Raw genomic sequence first — 12,302 nt, forward strand, 5'->3', positions numbered from 1 at the left:
GGTTCTTACGGAGACAGCCTCAATACATACAGTGGGGGCATTACTTTTTCATTCCATTTTGCAAACTGGAAAAGTAGTGGAAGAGTTATTAGAGTTCAATTATAAATACTAACATTAGCATAAAACGGACAAATTTATCGACTCGTGGGTGTTCTGATCTATGAACTGTTTTCCTATCTGTCATGCAGCAGGAAAGGAATGCCTCTGTTATATATGGGAGGAGACTTTTTTCAAGGGGGGTAGCCTTAATATCATCATTATGTGAGGGGGGGTTGAAATTAATTTTTGCTTAATGAGAGGGGGGGGGGGAATGACTAAGTTTTGGGGCATATTTCACCCATTTCCCAACCCCCCCCCCCTTTCCAGGTAATTATTTAATTAGGTGATATGTGGTGCTAACAAGCCGAGAACCATATGAAATATATATAAGATCGCATTTACTATGAGTATTCACCTTTGTGAATGAGTTTCTCACGTAATTTACGCGAAATAGACAAGATTCGAGTTTAACACTAGTACTGCTGAATAAAAAGACTCAAGAGGGAATGTCCACTAACGAAGAGCCAGTCGTCGCACATGAAAAACAAAAAAAAACAAAGTTTTCATATTCCTCTCAGAGATAGCGTATGGTAAGCCTAGAAACGTGCCGAGATTTTTTTCTTTAATTATTTTTCTAAACCCGCAAAAACAAAATCCCAAATTCGTTACGGTCCCAGGTCTGGTCAAAAACACGCAAAATTTAGTGACTAATACCTTATCATAAACTTCACTCTGTTTAATCGGCATCACAACAACACTCCAGTTTGAGCCTGGAAACGTATTGTTCAGGGGTTTACAAGTCTTCTAAGGCTGAGTATACTTCTGTGGGTTAATTATCAAGGTCACGACGAGCCGCCTAAAATCACTAAAATTCGCTTCCTCAAAATTCTTAATTATGCACACATTTTCAATCGGCAAATTCGCTACCCTGTAAGACACTGTAACACCTAAAATTCTAACATTTCGAAAGAAGAAATTTCACTGTTAAACCTGGTATAAAAATGATTTTCGGGCTTTTCATCAGCGCTGAGTACTAACGCTCTCAAAATCGTGATAATCACAACACTACCCTTACCAAACCTAACACTATTTTAAATGTATTTAAATACTATTTTTAAAAACTGTTTTAAACCTATTTTATGAAATAGATTAAAAACAGGGCGAAAAGTGTATTTTTAACGTAGTTTTCGACTGCTTTTAGTGGTGTTTAAACCTGTTTAAAACACTATTGAAACAAAGTTTGAAATGTATTTTGAAAAGCTTTTAAAAATATAGTTAAAATTCCAAAACTCGAAATCCTTTGCTAAGTTAAAAAATATAATTAAAATAGTCTGTAACTACTTTAAAAATCTCTCGAGGAACACAGCAATCGGAATAAAAACAGGGCACAAATCGTTTTAAAAACAGCTTTTAATCTGCAAGACTATTTTTAAACTAGTTTAAATGACAATTTTAAAAGTATTTTGTACAAAATAGGTGCAAAATTATATTTTTAACATATTTTTCGACTGATTTTAAAGGTGTTAAAACCTGTTTAAAACACTATTGAAATCCACTGTCTCAAAACATATTTCAATAGTACTTTAAACAGTTTAAAAATTAAAGTGGATCATTTATGAAAAAAAATATGTCAAATACAATATAAATATATGAAAATAGCTTTAAAATAGTCTAGAAATGGCATACAGTAATATAGTATAAAACAGCATAAAAATAGCACAAAATAGTATAAAAACAGTATGAAAATACTGTAAAAATAGTATAAAAATAGTATTAAAATAGTTCAAAAATAGTGTCAAAACAGCATAACAATAGTGCCAAAAAAATCTTAAACTTACATGTAACTTTGCTGTAGCTGTGAACAACACATGACATACTAGAAGTAAGTGTAGGGCAAACTCAAGCTTGATGGGGGTGCTTGGCTCTACTTCTTTCTTTACTTGTATAATCAATGTATGTAGCTCTACACTTACTGACACGTATCTGTATATGAAAAGCTGTAATAACAGTTGAGCCTGCGATAATATTTTTTTTGTCTACTGTACATGACTTGTATAAAAGGCTAAAAGTTACTACAGTTTTAAAAACCAAAACATTTTTGAGTGTACGGCCATCACCAGTGGTACATATTTTCTTTGTTAAGAAGAATTGCAAACAATGTAAAGGAGTCAAAGGAACATGCATGTATCAATACCAATTGAGAACTTGAGGCTAAGGGTCCATTACTTAGTATAAAACATCTTCTATATCACTCATTTTAAGACTAAATACAGGTTATTTACTTGTACTGGTATGCTATGTCTGCAGGGCTGTCATTAAGGGTTGTAAGCCGTAACACCTGTTATGGCTGAGTATGCTTGATTTTCCCTTGATGCTACAGGTGAAATTCCCTGTTGTTTAGAGAAGTCACCCACAAAGTAACAAATTTGCTATGGGTGTGGAGAATAAGGCTACAGGTGACTAAAAAATTAATGACAACCCTGGTCTGTACATGGGAACTATATACATTGTAAACGTACATGCAGTACATGCATCAATCACTTCTAATCAAGGGAACCCTTAGGCCAATTTAGAGGGTACAACTCATTATGTGTGGCTTTTGTAAATTTAGTAGGTGATGATCATGTTGTGCAAAGGTTTTGTTCATCTTTTATCACTGAGCAATGTCTGAGGCTGCAACTAAATCCTGCATCATTTATGTGGTCCATGTTACAGTTGCAAGCAAGTTGTGGGTTTGATTTTGAGTCATGGACTTGTTTTATGTACATGTACAAGTGCATGTAGCAATTAAAGCTGTACCATCTTATTGGGCCTACAGATATTGACTATGAGTAGTCCCGGCCTCTTTCGCTTAGTCTATTGTGTGTGATGCAAATGAAAACAGCGAGAAAAATATGTTGATTTTCTTTTGTGTCACGCATGATACATAGACTAAGGGCCTCTTCGTATGAGCGAGGTAACTGCCCAAGTGCTGTGTTGCAAAAGTGAAGCTATTTTGCCTAAAAAGTTTCGTCCTGGTTACCCGGGCTGGAGCGTTCATATGGGGAAATTTTCATCCTGGTCACTGAGATCTTGGACGCAAAAACTGAGATCTCAGTAACTGGGCCAGCCTGGCTTCTCATACATATATGAACACATCAAAATTTTTATGAAGGAAAGAGTGGCCAGGTGAGATCTCAGAAAATGAGCCAGGCTGGTTGACTGGGCTCATATGAAGAGGCCCTAAGCCAAAGAGGGAATACTCGTAGTCTTAGCAAGCAGGGCAGGGAAAAACCCACATCCCATTGCCTGGGGCAAGTAAATTTTGCTCTTGGGCAAGTGAAAATGGAAGTTTGGAGGTCTGGTCAGGTGGGCAAGTAAAATTAGCCTCAGTACATATAATCTTGTGAATGATAATTTCTAATCAAAGCCTATTTCAAAACTTAAGACTGCAAGATGAGCAAAACAGTGAGTTGAAAGCATGGATTAATTTAAAATCCAAGCATAATTTGTATCTGACACAACAATATTGTCACTGTTGGTAGTTTCTTTCACCTAGTTTCATAGTGCCAGTAAACTCATTTTGTTATAGTCTATCACTGAATATAGACAGCAACTAGTAACTGATGTAGTTGATAAGGCATGAACCCTACATGCCCATTGGGCGTTAGTAATATTTTAGTGGAGCCAACTGAAAACTAAAATATACTGGCCCACCGGGCAGCTAGATTTCATTTTTTTTTTTCCGGCCCTGGCAAGATGAAGCTTAAAAAACCAAAACCACTTGCAGTAAGTTATAGAGAACCCAAACTGTCACAAGTCAAGGTCATGTGCAATTTGAGGTAAAGTTTTACAAAGACCACAGTATTCAATCATGAAAGAATTAATTAATGCATACCATGTTCCCCTTGAAATAAACTTTGTAGCCGCAGTGTATGTAATATATGATCGATACTATTATTATTTACAAGTTAACAAAAATTATCCCATCAAGTTGTAAGGTTCATTCATTTCCAACAAGAAACAACTGTACTTTCACTGATGTGGCATGACTGTAGAAGTTACATATAGCTTCCTTTCTAACCCTAAATTTAGTTATTTCCTCCTTTAAAAATTTACCAACGATTGCAGAATTGCAGCAATAACTTTGTAACCGGAAGGCAGTTGAAAGACCCCTATCAAACTCACAGAGACTTTGGCCCTAACAGGGCAGCACCACTCTCCATCTCCTGTTTCTCAAAGCTGAAAATAAAAACAAAATTATTTACTGCATTGCTTAGTTATTGCAGGGTTTAATATTTTAGCCTCCATGTATGTTTTGTTATCATGTTAAGTCTATAAAGTTGCCTTTCCACTTGAAGAAAAACAAACTGTTTGATTCAACTTCCACAGCTCGCACTTTAATTTCCCTACGAAGAGATCGATCAGTTTATGCCATGTCAAGATAGTAAAATGATCACAATGGATGAGTAATTTACGGCTGCACAAAAATGGCATACACAGTTGCAAACATATAACTGCCATATAACCGATCATACATGTATATAGAACAGTACCTAATTATGTAGACTGGACGAAGAACAATTCAAAATTCAGATCTATGTTTCACAGGCAATCATCTAATTCGATAAAACAGCTGATGTGGTTACAGATATGTTACATGTATTTACATGTGCATGCATCTTTTCGAATGAAAGACACACCAAGACAGAAGATGGTCGGCTTACCTCCATTTCCTTGAGACATTACCAAGTTGAAGTCTATCAGAAAGATAAATCATGGTCGCTGCACCCACGAGTCATATGATTCGGTTCGGTCCCTTAACTTTTCGTCCAGTAAAAGGTAAAAAAACAAACAAATGAACTGTTGCACTAGTTTTAAACGACTGGAACGAAACCTCCGTTTTACACAGCAATTTTGAAATGGAAACAAGTCACGTGGTCATTCACATGATGTTTCATGCAATCACAGCTGACCAAAATGCTCGCATCAGAGTATTGCACCGGCGGGTCAGCGGAAAATCGACCGGAAAATCTGTTTGCGCCAAAAGTTACGACCGCCAAAACGAAGCAAGAGGATCGCATCGATCGCCACATTGGATATAGTTCTTAGCCCAGGATTTTTAACGGTACGGTATCTGTTTATTTTATCTGCTTAAACTTCATTTTTTTGTTTACAACCCTCGTAACTTTTTCAAGCGTATTTTCAGGTATTTTACATTGAAACATACGCGGGTAATGCTTGGCGATTTCTTGTTTGGATGCGCCAAATGTTTATTCATAAAAGAAGCTTTCTCTTAGATGCATGGCTTTGCTCCAGACGTAACTAATCACGTACCAAATGGAACGTTCAATTAAACGAACTTTATCGAAATCAATCGAACTTAATCGAACGATTGGGTCTGAACACTCGAAGAACAAAATTGGGACATTCGAATGAATGGAATCGCACTTTGTTGTCGTGCAAGAATGTGTTGTACACATGTTCATGTATTGAGTAATTGCATGCTATAACACATGAAATCCAAGCTTGAATCAAGCCTGCCATGAACAGTCGAATCCTTGCATTTTGGTTGCGACTTTAGGTGTCACTCAACCTGTATTCGTCCTATTGTTTCTATCGTTAATTTTACTTTAATTATTTTCATTCTTCTATATTATGGATGTAGATTTCTTGGCAAAAATGATATTCACACAAAGAGGCTCTGGAAAATGGTTGAAGGGCCTAGTGATAGGGACTTCTCCCCATGCACATGTTAGTTTTGACCTTCAGTGGGGGATAGACAAGCATTCAGTGTAGTTCAAATTCAACAAATTTTTGATTAGATGAATGCACTATATTTATGTGGCAGGTTGATATATTTCCAAAAAATATGGCTAAGCACAACCAAGGTTCAAGAAGAAGAAATTACCTGGCAAGAAGAAGAAAAAATAATGAAAGACAAGAGGACAAAGTAATAAGAGAAGGATGAAAACACAGAAAACTACATGTAGCTGAAGTATTTCATTCTTTGCAAGAAACTGAAGCAGATGAAACAATTAAGTTGGGAAAGATTTGCAGAACCAGTGTGATTTACCACCAAGGCATTTTTATGTGGTCCAGTGAGGGTTCTTTATTCGCTTTTGCTTGTAACATTTTCAAGAAACAGAGTAAATTTAACCAGTTACAGAATAGCCCACTAGGACATGAATGAATGGGTAAGTGGATAATGCAGTTTATTCATGTACATAATTAATAATGAAATGTTCCAAGTCTTGGTTCGGTAGTTGTTGTTCGCGAGATCTTGAAGCTTGTGCTCTAGTTTGCAAGATGGCATCCAAGCAAATGCGCAAAGGCCTCTAGGTGTTCTGAAATGTTATTGTTGACAACTGAAAAATAAAACTTTTTGTCATTCAATGCATTTTGTCTTCCTTTTCATTGGCTGAGAGCCCACCAAGTGACATGTAAATAACTGCCTACAAGTAATGATCTGCTCATGCATAGTGCCGTGTAAATGTGTTTGCTGCAAATAATATTGAATTTTCCTCTCATGCGTAATTGAAACCAAGCTCTCAGGTGAAATAATTTAAATGGCAGATCGCTTCGCTGAGCTGTCAGAGAGTGATTTAAATGTGAAACCAAACTGGGTGGTCACAGATCAATTATTTGGCTCAGCCTTCAGCTTCGGGAAATAATTGATCTGCTTGCCACTGACGAATCATGATATTTTGCTCAACCTCATCCAATAATAATTATTATTCACAGTTATTGTGGAACCGGCGCTTTTTGCCAGCTTGCTGTGATGTTAGTAGTGAATGCCTCTTGTTAACAGATCAGAGCACAGACTCTCATAATATTAGCCTGGTCACAGCATCTGTCATTGAAACCAACCACTAAATTCAACATAAGTCTGCTCATAACAGACTGGAACAACAACTTTTATCATTTAGACAAAAAAAAAAAAATGGATTTCCTACATTGTTAACAATAATGACTGAACTGTTGTACACAAATATTAGTTCAAACCACTTTTGACTTCAAAATTAAATGACTGTCAAATCTGGAAAACTGTAACTGCTCATATGGGAAACAGGAAAAAAGAATTGTTTGAAAGAACAAAAAAAAAAAAAAAGGAATTAATTTGGTTGTGAGATCTTGATTTTGGTGTACTTTGTGAGTGACAGCACTTTTGCAAGATCTTGAAGCATGTATACCATGATGAGGGACCACAATAAATAACTGGCTGATTACTACAAGCAATTTTCTTTTTCATATTCAGTGGTTGTCATTTCTTGTGATTTGTTTTGAGATCTTTCACGTGCACACTGTGAGTGGGACACTTTCTGCCAAAATTACATGTATGTAAATTATGTAATCTTGAAGCACGTACATGATGACTGACCACAATCAATAATTTGCTAATTACTGCAAGCTAGTTACATGTACCTTGAAATTTTCTTTTTAATATTGAGTAGATGTGATTTTTTTGTGATTTGATTGTGAGATCTTAATTCTGGTCTACTTTGTGAGTGATGGCATGTTTTGCCATTAGGAGTAGCCCCAATCAGTAATAAGTAATGTCAACCAATTACTTGGATCAATTTTCCTTGAGTTATTAGTTGCTGCTTTCAGAGATTTGATTGCTCCTGGTAAATTTTTAAAGTGATGACACTTTTGATAGAACTTATATATTGTGCATGTACATGCGGCCTAGCACATGCTCTCAACCTGAACCTCACTTGTGAACAAACATGGCATCTGTGACCATGTCCTTTTAGAGAAGACTGGGATTTACTTTAATGCCTATCGAAAAACTCCTCTGGGAAGTCCTGGAGTTGTTCAGTCTTTGCCTGCCATTTTGGTTATAAACAGTGCTTGATACTTCGAAAAAAAAGAAAGACAGGAATACATGTACATGCAGGGCGGCAAGAGAGTGCTGTTTTGCGAAAAGGTTTGTTTGTCCACAGATTCATGTTTTTGGCTTGGCTAAATTTTTGATTGATTTTGATATTGAGAGAGTCTTAAAAGCTTACACACTAAAGCAGTTTTCAAAAAGGGGATGCAAATTATGTTGATTGAATTATAAATTTCCATTGGGCTAGATTTATAAATAGTGCAAAAATAGTGTATTTAAAATCTGTTTTTAAGATAGACATTATTGTCATTATTTAAAACTACTATTTAAATAGTATACTCGCCTGATTAAAACTTAAGATATGTTTAAAACAGACTGTTTTGGTTGTATTTTAAAGCTTATAATATGAATTGCTATCTCAAATAGGTTTTAAACTTCCTATTTAAAACATATTTTATGTTCTTGGCATGTCAACTACATTTTAAATATCCTATTTAAAGACTATTTTAAGACTGAAAATTTGTAAAATACTTTTTAAACCTACGGCCATTGCCAACATAACTTTCAAAACAGGGTTTAACTAGAATTTTTAAACTGTTTGAACGACATTTTTGTGGCCGTAGTATTAAAATAGATTTTAAATCCCCTATTTAAACCCTGTTTTGAGCTCAAACTACGTTAAAAACAGAGTGAAAATCATTCCAATATCATGAAGTAGGTTTTAACTATACTTGAAATACATTACAAACAAGAAGCAAAATTTTGAATTTTGTACAAAATAGCACAAAAATACCCCATAGTGACTTCAAAATACTGTTTAAATCGTCAAAATACGTTCAAAACAGTTTAAAATCAGTTTAAAAATACAGCTGTTTTGGTAAGGGTAACCTGCTAGAAACGAAAACAAAAGGCAAGTGCCTGTGACCAGATAATCAAAAGGAATGTGAAAATGTCTCTTTGCCTTTGATATTCTCGGTATGTGGACTTAAACTATGGCAGAAAAGTCGTGTTGAGCTCACCTTCTGTAAAATATGACATTCAAATAATACATACTGGTGTATTCAGAATCCTACATGATAACCATTGGGACGCGTGGAGTTCGGCAAATTCCGCAAAGTACATCATCTTCCTATTGACATTCAACTGACTCCGATATAATCTATCACATTCCAATTCCTTGTTCTTAAAAAGCAATCCATAAAAGTGGTGAGGCCTTCCAGCTTCAGTGCCTTGCTTGCTTAAGCGAAATACTTATGTGCTGTTCTCCTAGCTCATGATGCATGCTGAAATGTAAATTTGGAAATTTGGAAATGTAAATTTGGCGTCCTGTCGACCTAATTTATCTGTCACGCAATGGTCACTTGATAGGATTTTGTCACGCGTTGCCAAAAATGGATAAAAGAATAATGAATAGAAAGATTTAATAAGACTTTCAAAGCAAACAATTTTTATTTTAAAGATTAAAGGATCCAAACGAGACCCGTGAAATATCGCGCAGAAATTTTCCTGGCGGAGAAACTGCGTTTTTATTTTTTTTATTTTTTTTTTTATTTTTAGCTCGGGAGGCGGGGGGGGGGGGGGGGGATGAGTTGGGAATACTCCTATATATGGGCTATCAGAGATATGTGCCGCCCAAAAGAGTATGGTTGTTGAGCTGTTTGTCTCTGAAAAAGGTGTTTGGACCATATTGACCTGAAATAGGGTGGATTTTTCCCTCAGGCTTTGGCTTTGAGTATTCTGTTTACAAGGAACCGATTATTTCCGCATTAACATTGGCAAATTTGTTGTCCTTCTCAAATGTTTTCACAGATGAGGCCTTTTTCTTGTTTGCTGGTTTTCCGTTTACTAATTTTATAGGTCTGAAAATTGGGTATCGACTTTTACTTCCTGGGGACTTGGGTGGGGGGATTTTGGAGTTGTGTGACGTCTCAGTCTAACTATTTCATGTGATAGTTCAATGCCGAATGATGTATCGTATACTGTCATGATATGTTCCCATTTTGTTATATAACCACAATATTTATAACTATTTATGAAATTTTTGGCAAGTTTATTACCGTAAGCGGAAAAAGAGCCTCGGCACTTTTAGGCGAAAGTTGAACTTGCTTACAGGTATGCGTTGAAAGGGCAAATGGACCTCACGTTTACTTGCTAGTACAAGCTAGCTGCAGTCCGTGTAACGAATGACGTGCGATCAATTTGTGTTGGCTGCCGATGGGTGGAAAACTTCCGCGGACTTGCCTGTAAATATTGATTTCGACTAAAGGGAATGCAGGCTATCGCAAATCCTTACGCCTACTAGCGACTCCGTTTGACCAACACTTCGGGTCTTGAGAAAAAATAATCAAAGAGTTTCACGATGGAACTGATTTCACTGCCAGAATCGATGAAGATTGTAGCGTATTCACAGCCAGCTTAAATTGTCCAAAACAATTGAGGGGGTCCTGAATCTGCTTCCACCATTTTTTTACACTTACCAAAAACGTAAAACTTGACATGGTGATTAGAATTCGATTAAAAAAGGTTACAGGAGCCGGTCTTGAGTTACAAACCCATTAAAAAATGTACAATTAAGAGTGCTTCAAATGGGTTATTCGTTTGCATCACGAAAATGGCCACCACTTGCTCACCAGTGTTTGGGCATTTGTTTGATACAATTATTGTAGTATCGATGGGAGGCGGGTGCGGTCCGGATTTGAGCCCTGGCCGGAGACATTGTGCTGTGTTCTTGGGCAAGCCAATTTACTCTCACAGTGCCCCTCTCCACCCGGATGTATAAATGGTTACCGGCAAACTTAATGCTGGGGGTAACCCTGCGATGGCCTGGCATCCATCCAGAGGGGAGTAGAAATACCCTTAGTCGCCTCTTGCTACAGAAACCGGGATAAGCTCCGGCCTCAAGCCACTAGGTTCGTATTCAGTGTTGCGGGACAGATTTTAGAGCTCTGGGAGGACTTCAACAACTCTTTAATCACTGTGGTTTGGCTGGCTTCAGATCACTAAGTGCAGCTTACAAATAAAAAGACGCTATAATAAAGCGCGTTCCTGGTCTACAATGTTCTGTGATTGGTTAAGATGAACCATGGGTCTTCTTGTGATTGGGTAACCTCAGCTGTTTTGGAATTCTAACCGAACCTAGTAAAGGCGGTGTTCTTTAATCTACCTGAACCATGTTCCTGGTTTAGCTAAGAAACGCCTATATAACTTCCAAACTGAACGGTTCACTTAAAAGGTTGGCAAAGGTGAACTTGATTTTCGGTTTCCTATTAAAAACTAATCTTGATCCATCAAAGGAGAAATTCTTAAAAATGCCGCAAAGCGTTACATACGATACGAAAACAAATCATGCCACTGTGGATTATCTCTTTATAGAAAAAAATATTCTTAAAAAGCTAAAAGATTAAATTCACGCTGTGAAATGTCTCCGTATTGTAAATATTTTTTCTAATAACGAAATGACTTAAAAAGAGAAATGTTTGTTGGTTCTTGCACAGTAAATACGTGACAATTTTATTAGTTTTATCACTTCTCGCGAGGCGCGTGACCCAAAGCATGTTATCGATAGCTTGCTTTACACAGCTAGTTACAAAAATAAGGTTATTTACTGAGGGAGATGTGTGCATGGCGAGTATTTGTAGCCGTATGGATTAAATTACATCAGTCTTTTTTACTGTTTGAAATCATTGCATGAAATAATTTTTTATTTTTTATTTTTTATTTTTTTTTTGTAGAACTACGGCGCTGAAACATAAGACCACAAAATAACGTAAAAAGGATGACTGGAAATGTAAAGAAACAATTTGTAGCAAAAAGTGTGAAATGCATTGAAAAATTCACGATTGTAGTGGAAAGTGAACTTGTTTTACACTTTGGGGACCGTTCATTTTTTATGAGGGAGGGGGAGCTGGTGGGATTTGGGAAGCACCATTTAAAAATCGCATGACCCCCCCCCCCCTTAGCTTACCAATTTTTTCACATGCCCCCCCCCCCTTATAGCTGTCATTTTTGGGGATGACCCCCCCCAAAAAAAATATTGAACAAACAATATTTAGATTTCAACTTTTTTAATATTTCTCTATTATCCCCCTACTTCACGTTTTGTGCTCACTGTGAGGACAATATTTACAATCCCTATACTACAGAGAGCTGTTGTTTGAAAAACAAATCAAAAGAAAGAGAAGTCAATTTCGGATCTCCTAGTTATGGCTCGCCCTGAGCGTGTGGCATTTGGCCTCTCATTGGCATCTCCCTCATCTGAATTGATGAATGCCCACAGTTTTAATGTAAAACAGATCAAATGTATAGAAGCTAAGTTGACGAAGGTCACGCAGGACATGGAAACACTAGAAAATAAGAGCAATTATAACAGCATATTCAAGGGCATACTCAAATAGCACGTCAACAAAAGGAGAAGTAAAAAAGAAAACCGCAGAAAGTCCAATCAAAGAAA

The 12,302-nt window shown here is 36.6% G+C and overlaps 2 long non-coding RNA genes across 2 annotated transcripts; one reads left to right on the forward strand and one right to left on the reverse strand.

Moving 5' to 3' along the window:
* Window positions 1-1,431: 1,431 nt before the first annotated feature.
* LOC149096410 (uncharacterized) lies at window positions 1,432-4,943 on the reverse strand. Its single transcript, XR_016204444.1, has 2 exons — window positions 4,746-4,943; window positions 1,432-4,260 (listed from the first exon to the last, which is right to left on the reverse strand). It is a non-coding gene; the product is annotated as an uncharacterized LOC149096410 (long non-coding RNA).
* Window positions 4,944-5,020: 77 nt separating this feature from the next.
* Window positions 5,021-7,087, forward strand: LOC149096411 (uncharacterized). Its single transcript, XR_016204442.1, has 2 exons — window positions 5,021-5,146; window positions 5,870-7,087. It is a non-coding gene; the product is annotated as an uncharacterized LOC149096411 (long non-coding RNA).
* The last annotated feature ends 5,215 nt before the right edge of the window (window positions 7,088-12,302 follow it).

This window comes from Orbicella faveolata, unplaced genomic scaffold (genome assembly GCF_042242905.1).
Source record: "Orbicella faveolata isolate gen_17 unplaced genomic scaffold, um_ofav_v1 contig_48, whole genome shotgun sequence".
NCBI lineage: Eukaryota > Metazoa > Cnidaria > Anthozoa > Scleractinia > Merulinidae > Orbicella > Orbicella faveolata.